This window comes from Rhinolophus sinicus, chromosome 5, assembly GCF_057876585.1.
Source record: "Rhinolophus sinicus isolate RSI-liver-muscle chromosome 5, RSI-T2T, whole genome shotgun sequence".
NCBI classification, from domain to species: Eukaryota; Metazoa; Chordata; class Mammalia; order Chiroptera; family Rhinolophidae; genus Rhinolophus; species Rhinolophus sinicus.
In genome coordinates this window covers 43,014,214-43,031,096 of record NC_142505.1, presented here as the reverse complement: position 1 = coordinate 43,031,096, position 16,883 = coordinate 43,014,214, and the positions used below count along the sequence as shown (strand labels likewise).

Genomic DNA, 16,883 nt, shown 5'->3' with positions numbered 1-16,883 from the left:
GCCCTGCCAGGGTCCAGATGTGGCTGAAGGGAGCAGGGTACAAGCCGGGTGTGGAGACAAAACTGGGCCTGAGGGAGGTGGACAATGCGGCAGAGCCTGGTGGCCTCCAAAGTTGTCCCCACGGGGCATTCTGCATTCTTCCCCGAGGGAGTTCCCTTTGAGACCTGCCTGCAGAGCCGGTTTCTGAGGAATTGTAGCCCATCAGTGCCAGGAGCTGCTGCTGTGCCTGTCTGTCAGCCCTACCCTTCCATTTTATAGACGTGGAGCCTGAGGCCCAGACAGGGCATCCACCTGCCTTGGACACACTGCAGCAAAGCCGGGGCTGCTCTAGGGCAGCCCTTTAACCCGATACGAGAAGGCCGTGTCACCCCGTGGGCCGCCTTGCTCAAAACCCTTCTTCATCAGATAGGACTCCAAAGAGCATTTGCACAGAGGCCAGGGCTGCTCTCCAAGGGGACCCTGCATCAGCGGGGACATCCCAGGCCTGGCGGCCCATTCTTTAGGCCCTCTGTGGATGGCACTGCCCCCAAGGCTGGGCCAACTCTCTCACTACAAGACCAGACAGATTGCCCTGATGGCTGAAGGGTGAGCACTAGACCAGGAGCTGGCCGGGGTGGGACTAACTGCCATGGGCCAGGGAGTGTCCTGTTCTCCTGAGCCCACCGTCCTCTCCGCCAGCCTCCCTGCCCTACTAACCCCACAGACTGATTTGCAACAAGGAAATACAAGAAGGATATGGATTATGGATGGGTCTTGGCAAACTGAAAGCAGCTTCTCAGATATGCTATTTCTTTCTTGGGGACACAGCACAGTAGAACAGGGGCTTGGAGATCCGAGATATGGGATTGAAACCCTGTTCTGCCACTTAATACTGGGTGGACTTGAGCTAATTACTTGGCTAATTTGAACCTCAGTTTCTACATCTGTGAAATGGGAATAATAATACCTGCAATTACGAGAGTGTTGGGAGGCTCAAATGAGCAACATGTATATACGGGGCACATAGGACAGTGCCCGGCAAAGGCTGGTTTACTCCTCCATCTCTATTTTGCAAAGGTGACAACACTTTTAAGTTGTAGGAAATCTGGTTTTTGATTTCAAACAAAATGGCAGAGAATGTGAAGATATTGTTTGTTCCTTTCTTCATTTATTTAGCAATAAATGAGCACTTACTACTTGCTCAGCAGTGCAGGGCTTTGTAGGATACTCAGTAACAAAGAAGGGCAGGAGGGAGGGAAGGTTTAGGGAGTCCTGTGGGAGCCAAGTGGGGGCTCTGCCCTGGGGCTGTTGCTTCCCCTCCCCATGTAGGGGTGCTTCAAACCTCTCAGGACGTCCCCCAAGGGTGGTAGCCATCTCCTCTGGGACTTGGTCGGGGCTCTCAACTGCCATCCCCACAGAGAAACCCATCCATGAACCCCTGCCTGAAAACCCAGCCCCAACTCAGGTTCCAGAACTATCTTGACTAGAAGCTGGGTGGTATACGGCTGGGTGTAGGCTATGAACTCACACACACTTGGGTTCAAATCCAGGCTCCACCACTCACTGGCTGTGTGACCTCGGGCAAGTTGCTTCACCTCTCTGAGCCTCAGTTTCTCCATCAGTAAAGATAGAGATACTGTCTACCTCAGAGGATTGTGCAGAGAGTTAACTGAGATACTGCATGTAAAACACTGCCTGTCATGTGTTGCAGGCATAATTAATGGTAGCTTAAAATGACCCATAAGCCCCTCCTGTCTTCCCTTGAAGCAAGCAGGACCTAAGCATCCTACCCTGGTGTCTTGTGTGGTGGCAGCCTGGCCCACTGGTGCCGAGTCATTTGTACTGGCTTATGAGAGCCGATTATGCGTATCAGCGGTCTCACGTTGGCAGCTTGCACTCTGCCAGGGTGGGATCATTTACCCCAGAGAAACTGGCAAACACTACAAAGCAGGCCCCCCTCCCTGAGAGCTGGTCACTACACATTCACCGCATACCCCTGAGCCCTGGGCGGGAGCTCAGTGCAGCTGCCTGGAGTCCATCGCCTTTGGCGCCCAGGATCCCTTTCTGCTCTGGTTCCCCTTGGCCTGCTCGTCCACGCCTGCTGCCCTTGCACACCCAGCATTGGGGACCTGCTCATGGGCTGTAGCTCTTATTCTCCCAGGCGGGGCTTGCCGCTGATCACCACTCTGCTCAAAGGGATTTCAGTGTCACACGAGGTGACTCTGGTTTGGTACTGCCCTAGAAAACTGTTGGCCAATTATCTTGTCTCTCCCCCTCCCTCTTTGCCTCTCTCATGGCTGAACCCTTTTTAGCTCTGCCTCTAGCCCTCCAGCCACTACCTTTTCACTCAAACTCTCATCCAGAAAGTTCCATAATGCCCAATGCCCACTCTGATTTTTCCACATCTGCCTCTTCTCCCGCTGACCCCGTAAGACCCACTAGCATCCAGTGTGGCCTCTGGCTTTTGGAGACAGGTGGCGCCATGGCGGCCCTGGTTCCCCTCCTTTCTCCCTGTAGCCCTGGACAAGCTATCCAACCTCTTGGAGACGCCACAATGAGGACAGTGATATATGCCGGGGCTCTCGTCCTGTGCCAGGCACGGCGCCTGCCAGCAGCTTTACTGGCTGATCTCATTCTTATTTCCTCATCCGCAGAATGGGGGCGAGGAAGTGTCTCCCTCAGGGAACGTGTGGTGATCCCCAGCCATGGCTTTCGTGACATTGTCTCATTGATTGTAAAGCGCCTTGCTAATGCTGTTATTCTGCTTTGAAGGGCAACGCTTGTTTAGATCTACATTTTTTAGATGTGTTAAAAAAAATAACAAACTGCCAGAGGCATGTTATTTATAGTCAGCTCCCGTATAGGTTTTTATCATTCCTCAGCCTGTTCAGCTAAAAATAACAAATGACAAAGGTCACGTCTGCTCCTACCTATCAGAAGAATCTACAAAGAATAAGGCTTTTGATTCACTGGTCCGTGAAGTGAGAACTCTCCTGCCTGCCACAGCCCCTGGAATTCCTCCCTAGGAAGCTGGCGGGGTGGGGGTTGAGGGTGGATGAGAGGGTGGGGGTGGGTGGGGGTGGGGCAGGTGCAGCAGTCTCCCTGTAGTACAGGGGAGTCCTGGCCTCAGTTACCTCTTTTCCCAGCCTGGGGAGGGAGCTGGTAGTGGAACAAGCATAGATGGGAGGGCAGCACCCCTGGATCCTGGTTGCAGAGTGGGGTGTGGGCCTCAGTTTCCCCATATTCAAAATGACAGGAGTGGAGGAAATAGGTGCTGAGAACTTTCTTTGGATCCTAAATGCAAAGATGCTCTAGTCTTGCCTCCCTCCCCTCCACCTTGCCCCACTGTGGACTCCCTTAATGAATATGCACTGGCCCCCCGATAACGACAAGTCTTGATGATGAGAACAGTCAGGCCCGGGTGCTGACAACATGTCAGGCACACTCCTCTGGGTCCTTTAGGTGGAGTCAACTCACTGACTCCACGCCCCGCCCCAGAAGGGAACTTGTCCCATCTGTCAGGTGAGGGGGGACCTAGTCCTGAGAGAAACTGCACGAGCACAATCTGGTGGCAGGCAGTGACGGCTCCAGAATGTGCCCAGGTGTCAGCTTCCTGGGCCTGCGCTCGGTGCCAGGCACTGAGCTGGGCACAGCGGGTGGGGGGACAGACACCCAGACCTTGCTTCCCCATCACAGAGGGAGTGATGAGCCCATCCGTCGTGACTCTCAGGCGGTGGGGAGTGGCAGCGGGTGGACCAGACCCGTGGAGGAGGAGGCTTCCATCCAGCCCCAGGAGCTCCAGCAAGGAGCTTATTTCTCCTGGTCCTTGCCAGGTGAGAGGTGGCTGGGAAAGGCATTGCAGGTGGCAGGCACAGCGAGAGTGGAGGCAGGGTGGGGTGCAAGTGCCTGCGATGTTTGGGGAATGGTGGGGCTGTGTGTGGGTGTGGGAGTCACAGAAGGCAACTGGCATCCCATAGCCAGGACATTAGCATTGCATCGTGGGCCACAATCCCCCCAAACCTCAGTAAAACTATTTCCCAGTTCCATGTGTACTAGCACATACTTATACTTCACAGCTTTCTTTAAATCAACTCCCTTTTTAAAAAATATATACACCTACTTAGTATTATCTTCAGCATTCAGAGCCACGAGATCATAGATTTCCTTTGCCAATTGTATTTTTCTCCCAACACATTAAAATAAATGCACAGCTATTAAAATAGAAAGGACATACTTGTTCGCTCCCCAGAATCGTGGCCTGGCCCTGCTTTTTGGGAACCACGGCTGTGGCCCATGCCAGCGGGTAGGGTTAGGCAGTTCATCTGCTCTGGGTTACAGAAGGATTTCTTGGCAATTAGAAGGGGCAGAGAAGCATTCCTGGGGGTTGGCCCCTGCTCCTATGACAAAGGTCGGGTGCCAGTGTGCCCCCTGAGTACTGGTGTGTCCCTCCTCCTTGGTTCAGCTCTCCAGTTGCTCCTGAGCTTGGGAGAGCGCACTCCTGGAGACACTCTTTTCCCAGCTAAGAGCCGCTGCGGCCCGTTCTGACCTCAATGACTAACACACATTCTTGGCCTAGTTAGAAAGCCCCTCGCCTCTCATATTTATAGCCACCTCCCGACTCTGCTCTCTCCTCTGAGGCAGGCCTGGCCCTTCTTAGCCACCCCTCCGCTGCCCCAGCCCTGCTTGTCCTAACAGGCACTGCCAGACCCTCTTTGAGAGAGAGGAGTGCAGCAGGGATTTCATTCTGGGTGCAAGTGGCTTCTCCTCCCTGAATGTCATCTGTAAGATGGCAGCCACCAAGCTGGCTGGCTGTGGTAAGGACTCAGCGAGATACTGGTTCAGAAATACGAGTAATGACTAACGCTTTGGGAGTGCCAACTATGTACCAGGCTCTGTTCTAAGCACTTAGCACGTATGAATTCACTTAATTCTTACAACAACCCTATGAGGGACATGCTATTATTATCATGCCCATTTTTCAGAGGAAGAAACTGAGGCATAGGAAAGTTAGGTAACTTGCCCAAGGCCACAGAGCTAGCTGGGATTCAAACCAGACTCCAGAGTCTGTATCCTGAGCACTGTGCTGGCCTTGGCACACATGGTGGGACCTCAGCCACACAGGGGCATGCCCCAATGTGTTCTTTGCCTTTGGGGGGTCTCCTTGATTAATTCAGCATGTCACTCACTGTCTACAATCAAGTGGCTGGGGCAGGTGGCAAACAGTGAAGGCCATGTGCTGGTCTTGGACATCGGCCCCTTCTAGGAAGTTAGTGTGGACACAATTAATGGAGGAATAGAGCAGGGAGGGGCTGAGAATCACAAACATGAGAATCACAAAAAGCCTTGCGTCACTGTGCAAGTCACTCATTCTGAGTGACAGTGAGCAAGTGGCTTCTCTTTACAGTGGGGGACGCTGAGGCCCAGAAAAAGGAAAAGCAGGCCATGGGAATGGAGCCCTCAGTTCCCACCCCTCCCCCGCCCCACCCCTTTCTGACTTCTTTTGCCCTTGAATCTCAAAGAGGGAAAACATGAAATACATTTATTCACAGAAAGATTTTAGGAACTTAGCCACCTTGTCCCGTCCCATGAATATTCAGAGTTACAAGTGGGGATTCCAAGAGGGACAAGATATTGTTTGGTGTTTACTCTGTATGCAGCATGGTGGCAGGCACTTTGTAGTCGTTTGTTCATTCGACAAACATTGGCTCGGCACTTGGTCCACGCTGACTGCTGCAGGTATCATCTCACATAATTCTCAGCAACTCTGTGAGGTAGGCACTGTCATTACCAGACCAGGAAACAGGCCCCAGAGGCAACGCCTCCTGCCCGAGGACCTCCACCTAGCCAGTGGCAGGACTGTGACCCAAGGCAGCGCTTTGCACTCATGCCACACACTTCCTGACGTGGATGCTGGGGCATCAGTACGGGGGGGTTGCCAAGGAGAAGCCCTCAGCTACTTTGTCTCTGTACACACCTTCCCCTAGCACAGGGGTGTCCAAACTGCGGCCCACGGCCCAACTGCGGCCCGCAATCCATTGTTAACTGGCCCGCAGCAAATTCCAAAAATATATTTAGTTTACTTAAATAAACCAGGTGAGGCAATATGTACTTCACCTTGAGTGAGTGGCCCGGCTGTTTGTGTATTTTACCGCATATGGCCCTTGGTGAAAACCATTGAAAAAAGTTTGGACACCCCTGCCCTAGCAGTACTGATCTGGCTGTACCCCGTTCTTTCAGGCCCTAAACCTGATCCCACAAGGTCACCCTGACATGGGGTGAAGGAGCAGTTAAAAAAATGTCCGGTTTTGCTGTTTTCCCTAAAATCAGCCCTAAGTGATAAAACTCAAACTCAAAAGAAGGTGCCAGCTGTGGTTTCAGGATTCTGGAGTGGAAGAGAGGTGTCAGACTGCCTGTCCTGAGCCAGAAAATTGATGGCCGACCCTGATTTAATTAGCTTTACCTTAGAACGATTTAGGGAAGCCTGTAATTAGCTAAGGGGCCCAGAGGGAGAGGCCAGGGGTGGGAGCCAGCACTGGAGCAGGCGGTAAGGGGTGGGGGTGGGGTGGTTTTAAGCTCAGATTCTCAAATTTGGAATTTGGAGGGTGAGCAAATTCCTTCCTGCCCATGGAAGGTGGGTAGAGAGAAATCTTAAATAAATGCAGAGAAAGAGAAGGGGGCTGAAGGGGCCAAGAGTGGGCTTAGAGACTGTGCCCCTGCATTTTGATGTGTATTGGACTAAACTGTGTGACTTCTGCAGGCAACACCTCACCACGGGCTCAGAGGGTAGCAGTGAGGCTACACTGTTACAGATAAACTCTCCACGGCCTGCGCAGATTCTTATGGCGATCCTCCAATAGTGCCAGGCGTGAAAGCAGGATTTTCCCAACTAATAACAAGGCACACCCTGTTTCCAGTTCTGAGGAAGAGGCTCCCAGAACAAAGTCTGCACTGAATGTAGAGTAAGAAGACGCTAGCCAGACACGGACAAGCTCTGGGCTAAGACCTTCGCCAGCTTCAGACTTCAAGGGCACAAACAACCCAAACTCCCCCTTTACAGGCCCTAGCCCCACAGGCCCCATCTTAGTAGGTTTCCTGCCACAGGGAGGCAGAGCCAGTCGCACTTTCAGAATTTCAGCCTGACCTGCAGGTACTAGAGAAGTACCTGTAAATAGTCAAGCAAAAGCACAGAGTTTACAGGCCATCCTTGAGAGTCAGACGTGGGATTTGGGACCAGAAAGCCCTTCATTCATGAACTGTCAACCTGAAAACATTCACAGACACTAATAAACCTGCAGCCAGTGGATGGTGTTAGTGATTATGGATGGGCGTTTTACTCCCTGACGGCAATTTCTTCCTTGATTCAGAATGATTTGCCCGTGGAAGCTCCTTTTTGAGGTGCTTCCTGGATGCTGTTGCCCTATGGTGTTCGATCAACACAGGAGCAGTGTGGAAATGGTGGAAAGACACTGGGAACAGGTGACACTTCCTTCTTCTTGGATATATACAGTCTGGGTGCTTGAATTGTGTCATCTGAGACATAAAGACAAATTGTGAAGGCCGTGGAGAATTCAGTCTGTATGTGAGCAGTGAAGGCAGAGATGGGCTACACTTACATGGAGCAGCAGCATTTACTGCTGCCATGTTCAGAATGCCCACAGTGTGTCAGGGACCATGTGGGGTTCTTTCACATACATCGTCTCTGACTCCTACAATAACTCTGCTCGGGAGGCAATATTAGCCCATTTACAGATTAGGAAACTGAGAGTCAGAGAGGGGGAGGTAATTTGCCCAAGGCTACCCAGCCAGAAAAGGGAGAGTTTGGATTTGAACCCAAATCTGTCAGGTACCAGAGCTGGCCAGTGCCCTTTCATACTTCCCAGAGGTAGGCCAATAGGTCTGGAGACTGAAAGACTAGGAGGATTACATGGGTGGATATGAGGCAGAAAGGAAGGTAAATGTTAAATTCAGTTTTAAAAATGAATCTATGTACCTGCTGTGAGTCAGGACACTGAGATGGGTAGTACACAGTTCCTGCCATCCAGCTGCTCACGGCTCAGGGTATGTGTACTGCTAAGTCCTACTTGACCAGTCTTCCCTTCCGGGTTTAGCCGCTGACCCTTCTCTGGGTCCCCTCGACTGGTTTCCATCCTGCTCCTCACTCCATGCAAAGTCTGCAGCCCCATCCTTGGACTTGGTACTGGTCTCATGGGATGTTTGTGGACCCCAGTGCTTTGCTTCTTCTCAGCTGCCGTGACTATGCCGTTCATTGTAACACTCCTCTGTGTGAGGCTCAGAGAGGTTAACCAGCTGGCTCAAGGTCAGACAACTAGCAAGTGGAAGAGCCAGCATTTGATCCCACATTTCTCTGACTCTGACTCCATAGCCTGAGGCCTTCTCTGTGATCCTGTTTCCCATGGGATCATCGTGCCCATCTCCTTTCCACCTCCCAGGTCATTCCACTGGAAGTTACTTGTTTTGAGCATAGCCCCTGAGGAAGCCAGCTTTGCACCTGTTAGCTGGAAAAGAGGTGATGAATTTTGGAAACCATCCAAGAAAAAGACACTTGAAATAACTTTTCTCCATAGCTCTTGCAGCCAAAATGCACTGAACCCCGAACAGGAGCAGGCCTCTGCAGGACTCACATTGATGCTAGCCGTTTGGCTGGGATTTATAGCTGACCACGCACTTTCCAACTCATTACCTCACAGATCCTCACAGCAACCCTGGGATGGGTGTCCTGTACCTCATTTTACAGATGAGGAAGCTGGAGGCTCAGGAAGGTAATGGGGCTTACTCAAGGTCACGTCCCCACCTGGGGGTGAACTTGGATAAGTCATGTTCCTTTCCAGAGACTCAGGTTCTTCATCTGATGTCACCATCAGATGGTGTTGGCTTCCCAGGGCTGCTCTGAGGGCCAAGGAAGAAAAAATGTCTAGCACAGAACCTGACCTCCAAGAGGTACTCTACAGCTGGTAGATGTACTTGACTCTCCAGACAAAGCAAAGATTAGAAACATGTAGAGAGTTAGGGCAAAGAAAGGCCAAGAGTGAAAGGTTCTCAAGCCACCACTTGTGCAAGCAGGCAGGCCGGGTACCACTGACAGTGATAATGACTAATTTGCACTGTTTAATCCTCTGCATGTGTCATCTCATTCCATCCTCATTACAAACTGCAAGAAGTGAGTACAATTTTGATCCCAATTCGACAGATGAGGAAACAGAAGCGCAGCGTGTTAAGTAAAGGGGAATCAAAGAGCAGTTTTTCCGTAGAAAAGAAAAAGCAACTCAAGTTCAGAGTATCATAAGCCTCTAAATGAACCCTCTTCCCCCAAAAAACCCCTCTAAAATTTCTCTCCAGAACCCGCCTCCTTTCCTTCCTCAACCCCTCTAGCTCTCACTTAGTGACCTCCTTAGCCATAGAGGTCACAGCTAGCTCCCTCCCTCAGCTTGAGATCCAGGAGCCCCTTGGAATCCTGGCCCCTCACCTGCTAGGCCAGGGTCAGGAGGGAAGCTGGGGCTCTGAACACTGTGAATCTTAGCTATAGCTTTGGAAGTGGGGGAGGCCCCTGCTTAATGCTCAGCTGTACCCCTGACATGTAGTGCAGGTGGCATCTGGTTAACAAACAATGCATTTCAAACATGCTACTGGAGGAACCCCAGGCTGAACTGCAAGGAAAATCCCCCCTTGAGTTCCCCTCCCTCACCTGATTCAAAGTCTGGTTGATTATTACCTGGGGACTCCCGTGTTACTTGCTACCAGGATTGGGGAACTAGGAGACTGCTTTTGGCTCCACTAAGTGGTCAGACAATGGGTCCAAGCATTTCTCGCTGGGCCTCAGTTTCCTTTGCTCTAATATGCAGGAGAAAAAATAAAAGAACCAACTGCTTGGGAGAACAGCCAGCTTAAAATAAATTTGTTTGTTTTGCTCAGAGCTTAAAATAAAATTGAACTAAGTGCCAACGTTTAAAAATTGGGAATTATGCATAAGAATCAAGAAATATTGGAAGTGCTTCCTACTCTGGGGTTCGCGGGAGGTGGCTGAGGCCATAGAGATGGGCAGCTGGCTGCTAGTTCAGCCTTCTTCTTATCTGCCTGCATTAAGGGCGGTCCTCACCTAGATGCAGGAGGGGAGTGAGCGTACAGTGCTTGGAGGGTCAGGGCTTCTGGCATAACACCTTTCCCATTTACTTAATAAATATTCATTATGCGCCAAGTATTGTTTTAAATATATCAGGTATAGTCCTAAGCGCTGATCACATGCCAATCAACTATTTGATTCCATAACAACCTTGTGAGGTGAATACCACTGTTCTCACACCCATTTTACAGAGGAAGACACTGCAGCACAGAGAGATTAACTGGCCCAAGGCCCTATGGGTAGTAAGTGGTGGCCTTGGGACTTGAACCTTGGCAACCTGGCTCCCGAATCTGTGTTCTCACCACTACTTAATGCTACCCGTTCCCTTTTCTGGGTGTGGCCAGACTCGGGGCTTTGTCTAAGTTTCTGTGTTCCAATATGAAAATTAAATATCACCCCTCCCCCATTTCTCCGTCCATCCTCTCCTAAGTTATTCCTTCCCTTCCTCATACGTTAATTAATTCCTTGATCCTCTCAACAATTCTGTAATGCACATTATTCCCATTTTAAGATATGGAAATTGAAGCACAGAGAAGTTCAGTGACTTGCCCAAGGTCATCTGGAGCCAGGGTTTGACACAGGCCATCTGTCTGCAGAGTCTGTGCTCTTGGCATGCTTTATCTCCCCCTACCACCCCCCTGTGCCATTCATTTCTTTCCTTCTTCATTTTTTCACCCACCCGTCCATTCAACATTCCCCTCAGAGCCTGTGCTGCGCACGGGGACACCTGCACGGTGCACTTACACTGGCTGAAGCAGGAAGGCCACGTCCTGCTCCCAGAATAGGAACTGCCCATGACACTCCCTCTATGGCTGAGGACAGTGGGAGAACTGGTTTTCAACTGGAAGTTTTGGAGACCTCAGAAGGAAGCAGCAGAGGGAAGTTAGGTGGCGCCTCGCAGCTTCTTACAGGACCAGTCCTCTGAAGGCACTTAGAGAATCAGGGAGACCCTCGCAGCCCCTACCCACTACCCAGACCCCACTCCTTACAGCTGGAGCACTGACCTGTGGAGCCCTGCACAAGGGGCTTCCCCTTTCTGGGTCTCAGTTTCCCCATCTGTAAAATAAGGCCATTAGATGACTGGGGGTCAAAAACTGACAGCTCAGAGGCCAGGTCCAGCCCACGGACACATTTCACATTTCACTTGAGTATTTGCAGAATGCTTCTTCTTCTTTTTTTTTTAAGTAAACTTTTCATTTTAGAAGTTTTAGATTTACAAAAAAATTGCTAAGAAAGGTACAGAGAGCTCCCATCTACCCCACATCTATTTTCCCTTTTTAGTAATAGCTTATATTAGTATAGTATATTTTCACAATTAATGAATCTATATTGATATGTTAATATTAACTAAAGTCCATACTTGATTCAGATTTCCTTAGTTTTTACCTAAAGTCCTCTTTTCTGTTCCAGGATCCCATTCAGGTACCACATAATATTGAGTCACCATGTTTTCTTAGGCAAATCTTGACTGTGACAGTTTGGCAGACTAAAAAAGAATTTTTTGAATGCTTAGAAGGAGCGTTTTGGGATACTATGAATAGTCTATGTTTTGATCTGAGTGGTGGTCGCATGTATAAATATATGTAAAAATCATGAAGGGGTACATTTAAGATTAGTGCACTTTACCCACTTTAATGTACGCACCTCATACCTCAATAAAAAAAAAATTGAATGTCTCTCTCCAATTTGCGACAATCCCTATTATATTCCACTCCAATGCTATCATTCTTTGGTATCATCTACTAGGCATCTGTGGTAACCGTACGGTATATAATAAGTAAGCCACTTCTAGTTTACTCATCTGTAAAATGGGTATACTGACATTTTCTACCTGATAAAGCTGTAGTGAAGATTAACTGAGATAACATATGTTAAGTTCTTAGCACAGCACCTGGTACATAGTAAGTGTTCTCTAAATGGGAACAATTATTATGATTGCTCATATAACATTTATATTATTAAAATAAGTACACACTCTTCTTTCTCCTTAAAGTGAGCTCCATTGTCCCCCTTCTCTAGCTCCTCTTGTGTCCTGTCCCTCCCTGCCAGGGAAGGCCAAACTCTGATGGCCGGAAGGTGGAGAAGACAGAGTCAAATCTGCAGAGATGGCCCACATCTGCCAACAGAAAAGGGCCTCTGGCGATGAACCCCAGACCTGGCCCCTGTACCCAAGGAAAGTGGTGGAAGTTGGAGTCCCAATTCTTTCCTTCTTAAGGAGCCTCTCAGGGCGCAAGGAGTTCTGCAATTTCCAGACATCTGCCCTGAAAGGCTGTATCCTGTCCCCTTTAGGGATTCCCCCTGGCCAGGGATCCCTGGGGACACTGGAGACACTGGAGGGCTTTTGGAAAGGGGATGTGGAAACCCTGTTCTTTGCTGGCTTAGCCTGCTGGGGATGCCAGCTTTCCCTCTGTGATGCCCCCAGTCCTGTGCCCAGAAGCAATGTGGTTAGTGCTTTAGGGGTCTCAGATGCTTTAGGGGGACCGCTTGCAAGGAGGAACCAAGCTCTCGGCAGGGTGTGCTGAGAGGCAACGAAGACCAACAATAAGGGCCAATGAGATGGCGAAAGGAGCAGAAACAACAGGAACAGGGGTTAGCAGGCCAGGCCAGGATCTGTCCTGCCCCCTGAAAGGCTATGGAACCACTGGCAAGTCCCTTTCCCTCGCTCAGTCTCCCTTTCCTGATATTAATTATAATAATAGCAATAACAACAACACCAATAAATAGTAACAATGGTGATGGTAATGATGACGATGGTGGTGGTGGTGACAGTGGCTCCCAATTTAAGTAGGAGGTACAGGATAAGCCCTTTATGTGTGCAGCATAATTTTATCCTTACAAGTATCCTATGAAGTAGGTCCCATAATTATCTCCACTTCACACAGGAACAAAACGGAGGTCAGACAGCAAGAACTTGTCTAAGGCTTCCCAGCTGAAAAGTTTGCAAGCAAAGGGTTTGCAGCCTGGTCTGTCTGACTTGGAGCCTGAGGCCATAACCTGGGTTGTCTCCTTGTAGTTGTACTTACAAAACAGGCAGGTGGCCTAAAGGGTCTTTTCACTTTACTTTCAGGGCTGACCTTGTGGCCTCTGAAGGACAGTCCCACGTTCAGGGAGTAACAGAGAGCAGTGACGACGCTCAGAGCTACGGAGCACTTACCTGTGCTAAGAGGCTGCATCTAGCATCTCATTTGTTCCTCACAACAGCCAAATGAAATAGGTACTGTTATCACCACCTCCATTTTCCAGGGTGGGAAACTGAGGCACAGAGAGACCAAAATAAACATACAAAGTTGCACACAAGCAGCAGGACTTGAATCTGGGCAGCCTGGTTTCAGAGCTCACGCCCTTACCCGCTTAGAGCAGCCCTCTGGAAAGGCACCAGAGACTGTCCCCCCAGCGGGGCTCCTTTCCAATTCCAAAGGGCTCAGGTGGGTGGACCAGGCCTCACCCTCTAGCCTCCCTCCCAGCCTAGGACTCAAAGCCTTGCAGGTCCCTCCACTTACACTAAGTTGTTTTCATCTCAGCAACACCCTGCCCTGGAGACCCAGGCCCCTAAGGGGCCCAGACAGTCCAGGACCCTGGGCAGTGCCTGGCAAAACCTCCCATACCTGAGCTGGAGATGGTGGAGAATCCCCTGGTGTCCCCGCTGGGTTCCAGGCCACAGACACAAACCCCTATTCTGACCTCTCGGCTTCAGTACTAACAGCCACTGCAGAAGACTGCAGCCGGCAGCTACACCCTGCACAGTACCCAGTCTGGCTGCCAACAGGGCTGCTTCCCTTTCTGGCCTTGAGATCAGCAAGGAGGGAGGCAGGGGTGGGAGGGGCGGGGGAGCATGGCCGGCCACCAGGTGCGTGGGCTGGCCTCCACAGAGCCGTGTGCCTGGCGAAACAGTGACCTCTGCCAAAAGCAGTGTGGGTAGCGGGCATTTGTCTGTCCCTGGCTTCCTCCTGGGCCACTGTTCACTTGACGTCTCTGATCCTATCAGCAGTGCCCTGGCTCTAGTCCTGGTTACCTGGAAGTGCTTTTGTTCTGAGGACTCACTGTACGACTGGCTGGTGTAGAGAGTGGCCCTGGGACTGTGAGGAAAGGGGGGCCGTCACGTGTGCATCTAGCTGGACCCAAGAACGGAGGCTTCCAGGGAAACAGGCCATGAGAGTGTGAACAGTGGGGAAAGGAGAGGAGAGGTGGGGAAGGCCTGGGTCAAACAGCCCGATCTCACCTCCTCCAGGAAGCCTCCCTGGTCTACAGGGAAAAAAGGTGACTGAGTCTCCCACCCACCCTTTCTCTTGGCCCCAGACACTCCTTGCTTATTCCCTCATAACATCCCCAATTGCTTTCTCCGGGTTTACAGAGAACAGGAAGAAAAGATTTCTTGTTTCTCGTGAAGCAGAGCTCACGTCCTTCCTCTAACATCACTGGAGAAGGAGCATTTCCACATGAGTGGTTTCCCAGCTCCTGTATCTTCCCCTTCTCATGCTATTTGTTTTATTTTAAACATTTCAGGGGTGAGGAACATGCCCCTGACTATTTATTTTTCATTTTTAAGTGAATTAATATTTTGCTAAGCACAACAGCTCCTGTTTGACAAATAGTTTAACATCTATGCTGCAAACATATTCTTTAGTCAACCTATGCACTTCCTTCATTTCCTAGACTCTTCCGCTTTTTAAAACACAGTGTCCTTCACACAGGTAGTAAATGAGTACTTTTCTGTTGAACAGGGACCACGGCACTCACGACTCCTGCGGGGCGACTGCGGGGCGGTGATGTGAGGCTCTCCCGAGCGTGTCTACCTCTGCTGTCCCTTCACTAAGTAGCCCCGGACTGCTGCACATTTTAAGCCTGTGTATCTTATTTTCCTGGCCGTTGTATCTCTGCTCTTGGCTTCAACTCTGCAAGCTCTCCACAACTGCGGTGTGTTTGCTTCCAGTAGCAAACTCCCTTCCCTGTCACTTCACAATGGACCCCACCCGGTGGCCTCCTTGACTTCATTTACTCAACAAGTGCTGAGCACCTACTGTGTGCCAGGAACGAGGGATACAGAGATAAGCAAGACTTGGACACTGGCTCAGGGAGGGAGAGGGTCCTGAAGACACTGGCGCTCAGAGAGGTTAGATCACTTCCTCTGGGTCACACCGCTGGGAGGAAACAGGGGCTGAAAGTCAGACCTATTTGAGTCGAAGCCCCAAGCAAGTTCTTTCTTCTACTCTGCCCCTCCTGGGGATTTTGGAATTTAGCAGGAGAGATGTAACTCAACAACCAAATAAAACACTATATGATACATTCCGCAACAGAGGCACATCTGAAGAGCTGCAGGACAGAGAGCTAGAGAAAGTGATTAATTTTCATAGGGGTGAAAGTTACCTAGTGGATGGTTCCAGGAGAAGTGAAACCTGAGCAGGGTTTTCTATTCTCTAGATTAAGAAATCAGACAACTCATGTTGTCAGAACTGTGCCTAACGTAAGCGTCAAAATGCCCTGAGTGAGGAGTGCCAGGTTATTTATGCATAAAATGCCTGCCATCTCCAGGCTTTGCCACACAACAGGTAGTGAGGTCCCCACCCTAGAGGTAACCAGGAAGAAATAGAAAAGTTACCAGTCAAGGACTGGATAAAGCTTTTAGCAGTGGGTGGGATTTTTGAGGAGTTATTTAATTCCTTCTAACAATAAGATCCCACAAGTTTTATTATTCTCGGTCTAGTGAAGGAAAGGTGGGTCCCTTCTTAGTTCCCCTACTGACCTTGGGGAGGGCCACCCTAAACCCCAGGCAGGCCAAGGCTGAGAGAGAGGCCTGAGGGAGCTCAGTGACCTTGGGAACGTGGTAGCCTTTGACCCCATTGGATTCAGATGGCGCAAATAGTTTTGAGCAGAGCCCTACCAGGCCCTTCTGTATTGGTTAGCTCAGCACCCCCATGCCGGCCCGAGGCTGGGGCACCTCACTAGTCACCAGAACCACCAGGCCTGTGCAGAGCAGGCAGCAGTTGCTCCAGGTCACACAATAGCTCCTGGCAGAGCAGGCCTGTGGGCGTGGGAGGTTTCCTCTGCCCCTCCAGATGCTGGACTTCCTGGAGGCCCCTCCCAGAAGCCCTACGGAGCTGGCCAGAACCCACCTGGTCCAAATCCCTTGTTTGCAGGGGAGGAAACTGAAGCCCAGAGAGAGAAGAGGGAGCGTGCCTGCTGGTGGCCAGTATCACACAAGGTCCTTAATAGACTTGCCTCATCTGGGAGGTAAGAACTGTCCCTACTTTGCACATGGGGAAACTGAGACTGAAAACGTGGCAAGATTCACCTATGATCACAGAGCTCAGACTGGCAGCGCTGGGATTCGAACCCAGCACATAGCTGTGCTTGTGCCTATTCTGGTGCAGGTGGACCAGCTCTCAGTGCATTGTTCTCAGTAGTCACTGTGGCATTGGAAATATAGGTTGTTGGCTCTCAGTTCAAGTGATGTGGGACCCTTATATTAAGAATGAGGACCTGGGCAAGAAGCGGGAGTGTCTACCAGCAGACCCCTCATCTCTCCTGGCCAAGCTGAGGACGCTGTGGGGTGATGGGCTCGGGGTTCCTTGCACTTCTGGACTTCTGTGTAGGCAGGGACTCAGGAGCGGGTCTCATCCCACAATGAAAGCTGATCAGTTATCTGACAGCACAAAGAGCAACTGGGGTTCTCCCACGGACCTGGAACTCTCAGGAAGCACATTTCCCTCTTTAAGGGACAGACAGGAAGCAGCCTTTTGTCGTCACCCTTGAAGATCATTGCTGGGAA

The 16,883-nt window shown here is 50.5% G+C and overlaps 1 protein-coding gene across 13 annotated transcripts in view; it reads right to left on the bottom strand.

The window, feature by feature from the left end:
- ATP2B2 (ATPase plasma membrane Ca2+ transporting 2) overlaps window positions 1-16,883 on the bottom strand; it is a 360,315-nt gene that overhangs the window by 176,518 nt on the left and 166,914 nt on the right. The window contains exon 1 of one of the 13 annotated variants that reach the window (XM_074312990.2): window positions 13,723-13,744. The exons of the other annotated variants lie outside the window; for them this stretch is intronic. The gene's annotated coding sequence lies outside the window, so the exon portion shown is untranslated. Of the gene's footprint in view, window positions 1-13,722; window positions 13,745-16,883 lie in introns of those variants that run through there. 13 annotated transcript variants of the gene reach the window in all.